This window comes from Triticum aestivum, chromosome 6A (assembly GCF_018294505.1).
Source record: "Triticum aestivum cultivar Chinese Spring chromosome 6A, IWGSC CS RefSeq v2.1, whole genome shotgun sequence".
Lineage (NCBI taxonomy): Eukaryota > Viridiplantae > Streptophyta > Magnoliopsida > Poales > Poaceae > Triticum > Triticum aestivum.
The window spans coordinates 476,722,583-476,737,752 of NC_057809.1; positions in this window are offsets into that span (position 1 = coordinate 476,722,583).

Genomic DNA, 15,170 nt, shown 5'->3' on the forward strand with positions numbered 1-15,170 from the left:
TAGATGCATGCTGGATAGCGGTCGATGTGTGGAGTAATAGTAGTAGATGCAGGCAGGAGTCGGTCTACTTGTCACGGACGTGATGCCTATATACATGATCATACCTAGATATTCTCATAACTATGCTCAATTCTATCAATTGCTCGACAGTAGTTTGTTTACCCACTGTAATACTTATGCTATCTTGAGAGAAGCCACTAGTGAAACCTATGGCCCTCGGGTCTATTTTCCATCATATTAATCTCCCGTCAACAAGCTATTTCTTGCGCTGTTTATTTTGCTTTCTTTACTTTTTGTCTTTATCATACAGCCTGTTATCCCCCGGCATACCTTTGAACCGTTGAGCGAGAGCCCTTCCACACGGGACTCCCGGATCACTATGGCCGACTTTCGTCTCTGTTCGACCAGCCGGTCTCACAGTCAGGCAGGCTTATACCATTACGCTCATGAGCATAATCAACGCTTGAGCCTACCTTCGCACCCCTCCGTTAAATACCATAAATATTATCTTATCTTCTCTATCAGATCTCACTTTTGCAAGTGGCTGTCGGTGTTAAAACCGGCGGATCTCGGGTAGGGGGTCTCGAACTGTGTGTCTAAGGCGGATGGTAACAGGAGGCGGGGGACACGATGTTTACCCAGGTTCGGGCCCTCTTGATGGAGGTAATACCCTATGTCCTGCTTGATTGTTCTTGATGATATGAGTAGTACAAGAGTTGATCTACCACGAGATCAAAGAGGCTAAACCCTAGAAGCTAGCCTATGGTATGATTGTATGTTGTCCTACGGACTAAAACCCTCCGGTTTATATAGACACCGGAGGAGGCTAGGGTTACACAAGGTCGGTTACAAAGGAGGAGATATACATATCCGTATTGCATAGCTTGCCTTCCACGCCAAGTAGAGTCCAATCCGGACACGGGACGAAGTCTTCAAACTTGTATCTTCATAGTCCAACAGTCCAGCCAAAGGATATAGTCCGGCTGTCCCCCTAATCCAGGACTCCCTCGGTAGCCCCTGAACCAGGCTTCAATGACGATGAGTCCGTCGCGCAGTGTTGTCTTCGGCATTGCAAGGTGGGTTCCTCCTCCGAATACACCATTGAAGATTTTGAATACAAGAATAGTGTCCGACCCTGCAAAATAAGTTCCACATACCACCATAGAGAGAATAATATTTCCACGAATCTAATCTGTTGACACGTTTTGACAGCATGACATCATGCCATGGCCCGGTTTTTATTCGAACCGCTTTTCTTAACCAGCTCCGCACAGATCGCGAGGTGGTTTTCTTGACACGTCTTGTCAAAGCAGAGATCATGTTCCCCTTATCACAGGATTCTCATCAATACGGACGTGGGTAACCCAACCGCACCATCAATTACGGCGCCTGGGGAATAAGTGGTTTTGCTAGGCAAGTGGGGAGGCACATCGCCTCTTCCGCCCTTATAAAAGGGACAAAGATTTACTTTTTTCACCCACGCCTTCTTCCTCCTTGCTTACCCATTCCCGCACACTCGAGCTCTAGCGCCCAAGCTCGCGTTCTTCTTCTCGAACCACTCCAAGCATGTCTGGAGCAGGAGGCAAGTGGATGGTCTCCTCCGTCATGGAGGAGAACATCAAAAAGTTACGGGAAGCCGGATACTTGCCCGCGGATATAGCGCACCGGCTGCCAAACGCGGGGTAGATCGTCCCAACGCCCGAACCCCATGAGAGGGTAGTTTTTCTTACCCATTTCGTCCGAGGACTGGGATTCCCTCTCCACCCGTTTGTCCGCGGGCTCATGTTCTACTACGGGCTGGATTTTCATGATCTGGCCCCCAACTTCATCCTCAACATCTCGACGTTTATCGTCGTGTGCGAGGCCTTCCTGCGCATCAGGCCCCACTTCGGCCTATGGCTGAGAACCTTCAATGTCAAACCGAAGGTGGTGGGCGGCCAGCAAGCAGAGTGCGGAGGCGCCATGGTGGGCAAGATGCCTAATGTCACCTGGCTCGAGGGCACCTACGTGGATACCATAAAGGGGTGGCAATCGGGGTGGTTCTACATCACCGAGCCGCGTGACTCCAACTGGGTGGCGGCCCCCAAATTTTGATCCAGAATCCCCACATGGCTCACCTCCTAGAAAAAGAATGGCCTGTCCTGGGGTTCTTCGGTAGAGCTGACCGGACTCTAGACCTGCATCCAGAACATGATCAAGCTTGTCAACGTGGTCTAGGTTATGCACTTCTGCCGGATCCTTCCGTGTCAACGACGGGCATTTGTTTTGTGGGAGTTCGACTCGGCCCAGCACCAGATGCTGCGAGAGCTCTACGACACGACATACGAGGATGTTTGGAGGATGATGTTCACGAGCGTCGAGATGCCTCCCTCCCTCACCGAGGACCGCGGACTCAGCGCAAAGCGCCGCGCCCATCCGGTAGGCTTTTATATCTCTCAGGGTATTTATTTGCCCCGGTTTAGTTATGTGCTGGATCTAAGCTTCCATGCCATTAATAGGACTGGATAGAGACAACAGAGCAGCTTGACTGTCCAGCCCCCCTGCCCAAAGATCCTACAGACTCTCTTCTAACGAAGATGCTGACTCTGGCACCTTACGAGGTGCCGGCAAAGAAGGCCACGAAGAAGGCCACGGGGACCCGAAAGGGTCTCTGGCGCAAGGTTATATCGGACTCATCGTCCGATGACTCCGACGCGCACTCCTCCCACGGAAACGACGAGGAGGAGAAAAGTTCTCCCCCCAGCCGGGGGAGACAAGAAAAGGAAGGCCGACCCATCCGAGGAGGCCGAAGGGTCCAAGAAGGGAAGGAACCTCCCTCCGAACCGTGCCACGACGGCCGCCGACAGCGGCGACGAGTGGCTACCTAGGGACAAGCCCCTAGCGAAGTCGTAAGTGTCCGGACACCATAGTACTTCATGGTAGGTTTTATTGTACTACCTTTCCTCATGCCGAACATGATTATGTAGTCCGTCCCGAGCTTATCTCGACGTACCTTCGTCAAGCGGCTCTTTGGACTCGTCGGATATGAACAAGGGTTCTCTTCCGACTGCTTCCACCCCTCGCCCTACGGACAACACCGAGGTGTTGTCTCAAAAGGCACCGAGCCAAGGGGAGGTGGTCCTGGGGGAGCCTGACGGCGACTTCCCGGACCCTGGGTATCAAGGGAGCGAGGCTCCTACGGGCTTCGAGTTTGGGCCCCAGCCGAACACTGGGCTGGAACCTTCGATGGTTCCGGACTCCGGAAGGCGGTCCCCCGTCAAGGGGGGGCAACCATCCGTGCCAGTGTCCTCTGTCCAACCAGAGGCACCGGACAACCTGCTGGAAGCGCTTCTCAACGCTTCCATGGAAGAAGAGCACCGCACTATCATGAGTGCGGTGGTCGAGAAGGTTCAGTCCGCCAAAAGCGGACTGACCGAAGCTTGCGCCAGCCTCCTAACAGGCTTTGAGGTAAGCAATCAAAATATAAGAAAATATTACCGCATAGATAGTAGCCCCTGATGCTCTGTTCGGCGTTCGCGAAGAAAAACCGAATAGAGGATCAAATGATAACTCATGAGTCTAATTAGAGTATATATATGTGTATGTGCAGGCTTCACAGCTGGCCGCTGCCGGACGTACTGCAGAGGTCTCTGCGCTGAAGCAGGCCCTGAAGCGGTCGAAGGACGAGCTCGGCCTTACCAAGAGGCAGCTCGAAGAGAGCAAAGGTAAAATATACCCATGTCTATATAGTTAAAAAGAAGTTCCGGTGTGAAGTAATAGGATCGTCATGAATTTGTCAGGGGCCACGACCGAGGTGGAGACCCTGAGGAAGGCGTTGTCCGAGGCTGAAGACAAAGCGGCCAAAGAACGCATTGAACGGGAAAAACAAGAAGCCCGAGTAGGCGAGGTGCAACAAGGGCTCGAGGCTCTTGCCAAAAAGCATGAGTCCTTGGAGTTTGACTCCAAGACGCGAGAGTCCGAGCTCGCGCAGGCACTTGAAAGCGTCCGGAGCACCAAGGCCGAAGCCCACAAGGCCCTTCAAGAGATTGATGCGGTGAAGAAGATAGCAGCGGGTAAGGCATTCAATATGCAAAGCAAGCATGTGAAGGAGACTTTCCTTTTTCTTACCCGAGTTCGGAGCTCTCCAGGAGCATTTGCAGATCTTCCCCGCAATGTACTGGATGCCGGAGTTTTACATGGCTGAGGAGGGGAGTTCAACGGAGAAGTTGTTATGGTCTTAGTATACTGGGACCGAACACCTCATGCCCTTGAGAGACCAGCTGAAGCAATTGGTCGAGCTTCACAAGGCGGCCGAACAGGCCATGAGGGGCCTTATAGTCCGGATGTGGCCTGGCGAGCCCCTTTCCGGCAGCTACTTCGGCCTGGTGAGGCGGCTAGTGGAAGCCTGCCCACGGCTTGAAGTCATCAAGCGGTCCGTCTGCATCGAGGGTGCACGCAGGGCTTTTGCCCGGGAGAAGGTGCATTGGGCGAAGCTGGACGTCGTGAAGCTTGTGAAGGAGGGGCCACCGGAGGGCAAGGAGCATCGCTGCCCCGAGAATTATTATGAGAGTGTCCTGAAGGGTTCCTGCCTAGTGGCAGATGAGTGTGCCAAGGATGTAATTTTTGAATGAACATGCCCATGTGATCTTGTAATATTAAACGAGTTTGTTTACGCCATGCGACGCCTTCTTAATTTAAAATATTACCTTCTGTGCGACCGTTTATAAAATCTGAGAGTTGGCCAGTCGTCGGCTTCTACCCTCATGTAACTAGTACTGGGGTGTTCGGGATAAATCTGAACACTCTTTACCCCAATTTTGGGTCCTTCGAGGGAGGTGTTCAGCGCAACGAACCAGGCAATCGGACTATAGTGCTTTATCACTCTCACTTAGCCATAGGAGTCTATGATTTTAAATTTTTGGCGAAGCCCCTGGTATTCGGAGCGCCGAATTTGGGGCGCTATACACGCCTAAGCCGAACAAGACCGACTCCTCGTCCGAAGCGGAAAAAGTCTTGAAGGACTTGAGACCTCTCGAACAGCGACCAATCTCTCGCCTTATCATGACAGTCACTTTTTGGCTTTCTCTACTGAGGTGCTCGTCCGGAAGAACCGGGACACAATCGCAGTAGTTCTCCCACCGCTACCTTAGCCGATATAGCGGAACGTAAGGTACCAAAGCGTGGGAGCCGGGCAACCCAAGATTTGACCAAAGACATGATTCGAAGCTGATGCATATAATGCTATAAGTTCGGGGTGCCACACTGTCAAAAGTGTTCGAACTTTTTGCGTCGTATTATGGGGTAAATGAGGACCCCTGGCAAACTGACCGCACCCGCACGTGTGGGTGTGGATTGTCGTAAATGGACATATATAAGAGAAAGAGAAAAACTTAAATAATGCAATGACAGATTAATGATATGCATTGTTATTTAAATGATACGCCGAAGCGTACTTGGTACAAGTAGTGCAATAAGCATAAAGGAGGACAATTCGAAATGTCCCATCCCAGGGCAAGCTACGCATAAAATAGTGAAAAGCAGGTATATCAATTATTACTAGAGACCACCTGGCGGTTACCGTGTTCATCTTAGATACTTGCCGCCTTGGTTGTTGCTTCCGAAATGTGTCCGACAATCGTACTGCCGGAAAGGGCTTCCAGAGAGTTAGGCCCTGAAAGAGAAAAGGAATGTCGAAGGTATACAACCCCTAGTGTGGTTAAGCCACAATGCGGGGCGTGTCCTGATCGTGCCCCGCCTATGTCCATGGTATTTTTAATGCGTAGTTATGTACGCGTGGCACGGATTTCGTCGCTTCACTGGGACTGGGATAGGGGCCGAATTGCTAGGCGAGCTCTGATCGTGCCAGGCAATCCTGTTGCAGCTTGTTCCGGACTCACTTGAAGGTGTCCGAGGGCCGTGACGCCGAATGAGTGGTCTTCCTGAACAGGCTGCTTTGTGCCTCTACTGCAAGGGCCGCAGTGTGCTCTTCCGTACGGAGCAAGCGTTCTGTGTTTCTATTTACTGTTATGACCCCGCGAGGTCCTGGCATCTTGAGCTTGAGGTATGCGTAATGCGGCACTGCATTGAATTTTGCAAATGCTATCCGCCCGAGCAGTGCATGATAGCCACTGCGAAAAGGGACGATGTCGAAGTTTAACTCTTCGCTTCGGAAGTTATCCAGTGATCCGAAGACTACTTCTAGTGTGATTGAGCCTGTGCAATGGGCCTCTACACCTGGGATGACGCCTTTAAAGGTGTTTTTGCTGGGTTTGATCCTCGAGGGATCGATACCTATTTTTCGGACTGTATCCTGATAAAGCAGGTTTAGGCTGCTACCGCTGTCCATAAGGACTCGAGTGAGGTGAAATCCGTCAATGATGGGGTCTAGGACCAGTGTGGCGGATCCGCCATGATGGATGCTAGTGGGGTGATCCCTGCGATCGAAGGTGATCGGGCAAGCGGACCATGGGTTGAACTTTGGGGCGACGGGCTCCATCGCATAGACGTCCCTTAGTGCACGCTTCCGCTCCCTCTTGGGAATGTGGGTTGTGTATATCATGTTCACCGTCTTCACTTGTGGGGGAAACCCCTTCTGTCCTCCTGTGTTCGGCGGCCGGGGCTCCTCCTCGTCATCGCTATGCAGCCCCTTGTCCTTGTTTTTGGCATTTAACTTGCAGGCCTGCTTGAACACCCAGCATTCTCTGTTGGTGTGATTGGCTGGCTTGTTGGGGGTGCCGTGGATTTGACACGAGCGATCGAGTATGCGATCCAGAGAGGACGAAGCTGGAGTATTTCTTTTGAATGGCTTTTTCCGCTGACTGGATCTAGAGCCTCTGAATTCGACATTGACTGCCGTATCTTTGGTGTTATCGTCGTTATTGCGACGCTTTGGTCTATTACGATGCTGCCTACCATTAACATCTTTGGTATCCGAGGTATCCGGATTCTTTGATGTGTTGTTGCTGCGAGCCAGCTAGCTGTCCTCGCCCGCGCAAAAGTGGGTCATGAGTGTTGTGAGGGCTGCCATAGATTTCGGCTTCTCCTGACCGAGGTGGCGGGCGGGCCATTCGTCTCGGATGTTATGCTTGAATGCCGCTAGGGCCTCTGCATCCGGACAGTCTATAATTTGATTTTTCTTAGTCAGGAACCGTGTCTAGAATTGTCCGGCCGATTCCCCTGGCTGCTGGGTTATGTGTCTCAAGTCATCAGCATCCGGTGGCCGCACATAAGTGCCCTGGAAGTTGTCAAGAAATGCGTCTTCCAGATCCTCCCAACTGCCGACGGAATCTGTTGGCAAGCTATTCAGCCAATGCCAAGCTGGTCCTTTGAGTTTTAGTGGGAGGTACTTGATGGCATGTAGATCATCACCACGAGCCATGTGGATATGAAGGAGGAAATCCTCAATCCATACAGTGGGATCTGTTGTGCCACCGTATGATTCAATATTTACGGGTTTGAAACCCTCCGGGAATTCATGATTCATAACTTCATCAGTGAAGCATAAGGGGTGTGCGGCACCTCTATGCCGGGCTATATCCCGACGTAGTTCACAGGAATCTTGTCTGCTGTATTCAGCCCGGCCAGATTTACTCTTGGTGTATCCAACGCGATGATCGTCGTCTCGTGTGGGCGCACATGCCCGTGTCTCATATATTGACCTTGCGATTTTTGCCTTATTGTCCAAGATGTCGTGCAGGTCCTCTGTGTTGCCCCGTGCCTTAATATTTTTGACTGAGTGGCGATGGGGTGTGGTCTGAACTTTAGGCTGAAACGCCTCTCTAGTTCTGCCGCGTAGTGGCCACTCAGCCGCATCGTACGCTGGTGAATGAGGTTTCAATGCTTCCTCCTCGAGGTGATGTAGCAACCTGCATTTTGGGTAACTCTTGGACGGGCGCTCGAGTTCATGCTCCTCGGCCGCAAGGACTTCGGTCCACCTGTCTGTTAGTAGGTCTTGATCAGCTTGAAGATGTTGCTATTTTTTCTTAAGGCTACTTGCCGTGGCCATAAGCCGGCGCTTGAAGCGCTCTTGCTCGACGGGGTCCTCAGGTACGATAAACTCGTCGTCGCCGAGGCTCGCCTCGTCTTCGGAGGGAGGCATGTAATTGTCCTCCTCCGGTTCTCCATCTGCTGTCTGCTCTGGAGGGCTAGCTTGTTCGTCCTCTAGCTCTATACCGTGCTGGAGGGGATTGTTGTTGTCTTCGGCGCTATCCCGAGTGTTATTATCTCTTGTGCCGGTATCACTGCTCTTGCTGTGGCGGGACTTAGAGCGGCGCCGCTGATGTTGGCGCTTGGGTTGCTTCTTGGAGGGGTCATCCTCCGCTGTCTCGTCGCCATTGCCTTCTTTGGGGGTGTCCACCATGTATATATCATATGATGAGGTGGCGGTCCAGCGCCCTGAGGGCGGTGGTTCCTGTTCGTCTCCGGCTTCATCGTCCATACCGTCGAAGTCTTCGGAGTCGAAGTCTGTGACGCCCGGATAATTAGGCTACAGTAATCCCACGTTAATGTCGCCACGTCACCTTGGTTACTATTGCTAATCTCGCGCTAGATCAAAACCGGTCCAAAATTCAAATTCAAAGTTTGGTAAATAATAAAAGTTTTCAAACATTAAAATAAAAATGTTCGGTTTGTACTAAAAATTGCATATGTAAATATGGTGTAATAAACATATTTTTATAAAATGCCTAAATAATTTAAATTGCAATAAAACAGAATAGAAAATAAATAAAAGAAAGAAAATACAAAAGAGAAAACAAACAAAAAAAAGGAGAAAAGAAAGACCCCCGGGCCAACCGACCCAACAGGCCGGCCCAGTCAGCCACCAGGCCAGCCCACCCCTTCGCCTTATCCCTGCAACCCCCGTGACCTAAAGCCACGCCCCCACTCCCCCACTCTCTCTCGCTTGTTCCCCTCCCCTCCCGTGATCCAGATCGGGATCGACTCGATCTCGCCGCCCGACGCCGCCCAGCGCCCCCTCCCCCCCTTGCCGTTTGCCGGGCCTCCACGCCGGACTGCCTCCCCATCGCTGTCGTCCCCGCCGACCTCCTCGACACCCGCTGCCCCGTGCCCTACACTATCGCCGTGAGCCCCGACCTCTCCTCTCCTTCTCTGTCGCATGCCCTCCGCCGCGGCTCTCCGCTCTCGCGCCATAGCTCGCGACCGCTGCCGTGGCCGTGCTCCTCAAGCCCCCGGCCCGCGCCCGCCGTTCACGCACGCAGCCCCTCGTGCACCCGGTCCTTCGCTGCTGCTCGCGGGCGCCCACGCCGTTCCACGCGCGCATGCCACCCACGTCCCGCGCCATGGCCGCACTTGCGTGCGCTACCATGCCGGCCTGCGCCCTCCTGGCCTCGCGCCCGCCTCATCGTGCGAGCATGCGCCGCCCGCAACCCATTGCTGTTCTGCTCCTACTGACCGCCACACCGCGCCGTGGCCTCGCGCTCACCGTCGCGCCCTCCCCCGCTTGCGCTGCCTACTGGTGCCGCTTCGCCCGCGCCCCGTCGCGCCTACCGTCGCCCGTTGCCGTGGCCCCTGCTACCTCCACTGCCTGCTCATGCCGTTGCTGCTCCATCGTGCTCGCCCACTGCACCGTCCGCCGTCCCGCTCCGCCCCTGTCCTCTGCCCCGGCCGCACCCTCCTCCGCCCCGACCGACGCCTGGGGCCGGTCGGGCTGTACCCGCTCCAGGCGCCTGCACCCGTTTTCCCTCTGCATCCGGCACCCGTTAACCCCATTGGCCCAATGACAAGTGGGGCCGTCCCCTAGAACGTTTTAGAATAAAAAATAAATTTAATTAATTAATTAACTAAATTAATCTGAAACGATTTAAAAAAAGAAAAAAAATAAGATTAAAAAACAATAATAATAAAAATAAATAAATAAAAATGTTAATTAATTAATTAAATTAAATTAACTTAATTAAATGTGATCAATTAACCTAATAGCTAATTAAACTAATTAACTACTAGTAATTAACTTAACTAATCTGTTAACTAAACTAATTAACCTGGTTAGTTAGTTAACAGTCAATGACATGCGGGACCCACACGTTAGTTGACCAGTCAACGCCTCTGTTGACTGCTGACGTCATGCTGACGTCAGCGTGCACTGTTCTAGATAATGTTGGATTAAAATAATTAAATCAATGCTAAAAATGATTTAAATATTTTAAAATCAATATAAAATAAACCGTAGCTCGGATGGAAAAACTTTGTACATGAAAGTTGCTCAGAACGACGAGACGAATCCGAATACGCAGCCCGTTCGTCCTCCACACACCCCTAGCATAGCAAACACGCGACTTTCCCCCCTCCGGTTCATCTGTCCGAAAACGGGAAACACCAGGGATACTTTCCCGGATGTTTCCCCCTTCGCCGGTATCACCTAGTACTGCGTTAGGGCACACCTAGCACCACGTATTGCCATGTTATTCCTTGTGTTGCTTTGATTGCTCGATTATTTATTGTGTTCCCCCTCCGTTACTTCTTTCCGGTAGACCCCGAGACTGCCGGCGACCCCCAGTTCGACGACGGTGTTGACGACCCCTCCTTGTCTGAGCAACCAGGCAAGCCCCCCCCTTGATCACCAGATATCGCCTACTCTACTATCTACTGCTTGCATTAGAGTAGTGTAATATGTTACTGCTTTCCATTAGTCCTATCCTGATGCATAGCCTGTCCTTGCTACTATTGTTGTTACCTTTACCTGCTATCCTACTGCTTAGTATAGGATGCTAGTGTTCCATCAGTGGCCCTACACTCTTGTCCGTCTGCCATGCTATACTACTGGGCCGTGGTCACTTCGGGAGGTGATCACGGGCATATACTATATACTTTACACTGTTACATTACCGGTGATACTGTTTGGAGATGGGGGCTGAAGGGGCAGGTGGCTCCATCCAGGTAGTGGTGGGCCTGAGTTCCCGACGGCTCCTGACTGTTACTTTGAGGCGGAGCGATAGGGCAGGTTGAGACCACCTAGGAGAGAGGTGGGCCTGGCCCTAGTCGGCGTTCGCGGTTACTTCAAAATAACACGCTTAACGAGATCTGGGTATTTGATCTAAGTCTGGCTACTGGCCTATACGCACTAACCATCTACGCGGGGACAGTTATGGGCACTCGACATCGTGGTATCAGCCGAAGCCTTCGTGACGTCAGCGACTGAGCGACGCGCGCTGGGTTGGACTGGAACGCCTGGTCTTGTATAAGGGAGGCTAGGTCTGCTCACCGGCCGCGTATGCAACGTGCAGGTGTGCAATGGGAGATGGGCCCAGACCCCTGCGCCATAGGATTAGACCGGCGTGCTGACCTCTCTGTTGTGCCTAGGTAGGGCTGCGACGTGTTGATCTTCCGAGGCCGGGCATGACCCAGGAAAGTGTGTTCGGCCAAATGGGATCGAGCGTGTTGGGTTATGTGGTGCACCCCTGCAGGGAAGTTAATCTATTCGAATAGCCGTGTCCCTCGATAAAAGGACAACCCGGAGTTGTACCTTGACCTTATGACAACTAGAACCGAATACTTAATAAAACACACCCTTCCAAGTGCCAGATACAACCGGTGGTCGCTCTCTCACAGGGCGACGAGGGGAGGATCATCGCTTAGGATTATGCTACACGATGCTACTTGGTGAACTTGCCTTCTACTCTCTTCTCCTGCTACAAGATGGAGGTTACCAGAAGCGTAGTCTTCGATAGTACTAGCTATCCCCCTCTTATTCCGGCATTCTGCAGTTCAGTCCACATATGATACCCTTATTCCATTTGATACCAATGCATACATATGTAGTGTAGCTCCTTGCTTGCGAGTACTTTGGATGAGTACTCACGGTTGCTTTGCTCCCTCTTTTCCCACTTTCTATACCCGATTGTTGCGACCAGATGTTGGTGCCCAGGAGCCAGACGCCACCGTCGATGACGACTACTACTACTTGGGAGGTGCCTACTACTACGTGCAGCCCGCTGACGACAGCCAGGAGTAGTTTAGGAGGATCCCAGGCAGGAGGCCTGCACCTCTTTTGATCTGTATCCCAGTTTGTGCTAGCCTTCTTAAGGCAAGCTTGTTTAACTTATGTCTGTGCTCAGATATTGTTGCTTCCGCTGACTTGTCTATGATCGAGCTCTTGTATTCGAGCCCTCGAGGCCCCTGGCTTGTAATATGATGCTTGTATGACTTATTTTATTTGTAGAGTTGTGTTGTGATATCTTCCCGTGAGTCCCTGATCTTGATCGTACACGTTTGCGCGTATGATTAGTGTACGATTGAATCGGGGGCGTCACAAAGTCGAGCATGTTGGTTAAGTCGTCGACAGTGGCTACAAAGTGGGTGGTGGGTGGGCAGCAAATTTCTTCGTCGTCCGCATCCCATTCTAGCCGGACATAGTTCGGCCAAGGTTCTCCTGACAGGGAGAGAGACCTTAATGAATTTCGCACATCTCCGAAAGGTGAGTGCTTAAAGATATCTGCGGAGATGAACTCCATAATCGGCGCCCCGTCGGATTCAACGGGCACGGGTGTGAGCGGCTCGGAGTCCGTGGCCGGAGATGAATCCAGTGGTTTGGCGACACGGCTCTCGTAAGGGGTGAAGTCGATATTTGGCTCTATCGCCACTGATAGTGCGGCCTCCATGGCGGGGTCTATCCCTCCGCTCTCGGATGGCGCGATTTGCTCCGGGCTAACGGCCGGAGTAGTTGCGGGTGCGATCTCCTGAACACTATCCGACGGCAGAGTTATGTCATGCTCGTTGCGACTGTGCGGCGTGTCCAGCATGGGCTCGAATCCGTCGAAGATCAAGTTTCCGCGAACGTCGGCTGTGTAGTTCAAGTTTCCAAATCTGACCTGATGGCCAGGGGCGTAGCTTTCGATCTGCTCTAGGTGGCCAAACAAATTGGCTCACAGTTCGAAGCCGCCAAATACTAAGATCTGTCCGGGGAGGAAAGCCTCACCCTGGACCGCATCGCTAGCGATGATCGAAGGAGCCATCAAGCCTTACGGTGATGACACAGTTGAACTCTCAATGAAAGCACCAATGTCGGTGTCAAAACCAGTGGATCTCGGGTAGGGGGTCCCGAACTGTGCGTCTAAGGCAGATGGTAACAGGAGGCAGGGGACACGATGTTTACCCAGGTTCGAGCCCTCTTGATGGAGGTAATACCCTACGTCCTGCTTGATTGTTCTTGATGATATGAGTAGTACAAGAGTTGATCTACCACGAGATCAAAGAGGCTAAACCCTAGAAGCTAGCCTATGGTATGATTGTATGTTGTCCTACGGACTAAAACCCTCCAGTTTATATAGACACCGGAGGAGGCTAGGGTTACACAAGGTCAGTTACAAAGGAGGAGATATACATATCTGTATTTCCTAGCTTGCCTTCCACGCCAAGTAGAGTCCCATCCGGACACGGGATGAAGTCTTCAAACTTGCATCTTCATAGTCCAACAGTCCGGCCAAAGGATATAGTCCGGCTGTCCGGAGACCCCCTAATCCAGGACTCCCTGAGTGGCCGTGAAGGGATTGACAACCCCTTTATCGCGTTGGTTGCAAGGTTCTTCTTTGTTTGTGTAGGTGCAAGGGACTTGAGCGTGGCTTCCTACTAGATCGATACCTTGGTTCGCAAAAACTGAGGGAAATACTTATGCTACTTTGCTGCATCACCCTTTCCTCTTCAAGGGAAAACCAACGCAGTGCTCAAGAGGTAGCACCCCTTCCCCCGTATATAAAGGAGTGGAGGAGGGGGAGGGCGGCCCTCTCTATGGCGCTCTAGGGGAGTCCTACTCCCTCCGGGAGTAGGATTCCCCCCTTCCAAGTAGGAGTAGGAGAGGAAGGAAGGAGGAGAGAGGGAGGAAGGAAAGGGGGCCCGGCCCCCTTCCCAATTAGGATTGGGCTTGGGGCGCGCCTCCCTCTTTTTCCTTCCCTCTCCTCTATTCCACTAAGGCCCAATAAGGCCCATATACTCCCCGGGGGGTTCCGGTAACCTCCCGGTACTCCAGAAAAATGCCCGAACCACTCGGAACCATTCCGTTGTCCAAATGTAGGCTTCCGATCCGATCTTTATGTCTCGACCATTCCGAGACTCCTCGTCATGTCCGTGATCAAATCTGGGACTCCGAACTACCTTCGGTACATCAAAACACATAAACTCATAATACCGATTGTCACTGAACGTTAAACGTGCGGACCCTACGGGTTCGAGAGCTATGTAGACATGACCGAGACATGTCTCCGGTTAATAACCAATAGCGGAACCTGGATGCTCATATTGATTCCTACATATTCTATAAGATCTTTATCGGTCAAACCGCATAACGATATTCGTTGTTCCCTTTGTCATCGGTATGTTACTTGCCCGAGATTCGATTGTCGGTATCTCAATACCTAGTTCAATCTCGTTACCGGCAAGTCTCTTTACTCGTCCGGGAATGCTACATCATGTAACTAACTTATTAGCTACAATGCTTGCAAGGCTTATAGTGATGTACATTACCGAGAGGGCCCAGAGATACCTCTCCGACAATCGGAGTGACAAATCCTAATCTTGATCCATGCCAACTCAACAAACACCATTGGAGACACCTATAGAGCACCTTTATAATCACCCAGTTACGTTGTGACGTTTGGTAGGACACAAAGTGTTCCTCTAGTATTCGGGTAGTTGCATGATCTCATAGTCATAGGAACATGTATAGTTATGGAAAAAGCAATAACAACAAACTAAACGATCATTGTGCTAAGCTAATGGATGGGTCAAGTCAATCACAACATTCTCTAATGATGTGATCCCATTAATCAAATGACAACTCATGTCTATGGTTAGGAAACATAACCATCATTGATTCAACGAGCTAGTCAAGTAGAGGCAAACTAGTGACACTCTGTTTGTCTATGTATTCACACATGTACTAAGTTTCGGTTAATACAATTCTAGCATGAATAATAAAAATTTATCATGATACAAGGAAATATAAATAACAACCTTATTATTGCCTCTAGGGTATATTTCCTTCAACGGCAAGCTCTACATCGACGATGTCGGCTGGGGACCCAAGGCCGACTCCATCGAGATAGGATTATGGTTCCCATTTGGAAAGATCCACATCTTCATTTGTGGGACCGTGCAGGAGCTGGAGACCATCGTCCACTCCATCGAGTCAGGAACCCAAGTCTCCTTCAGCAAGACTAACGCTTTCGCAGGCTTCATCG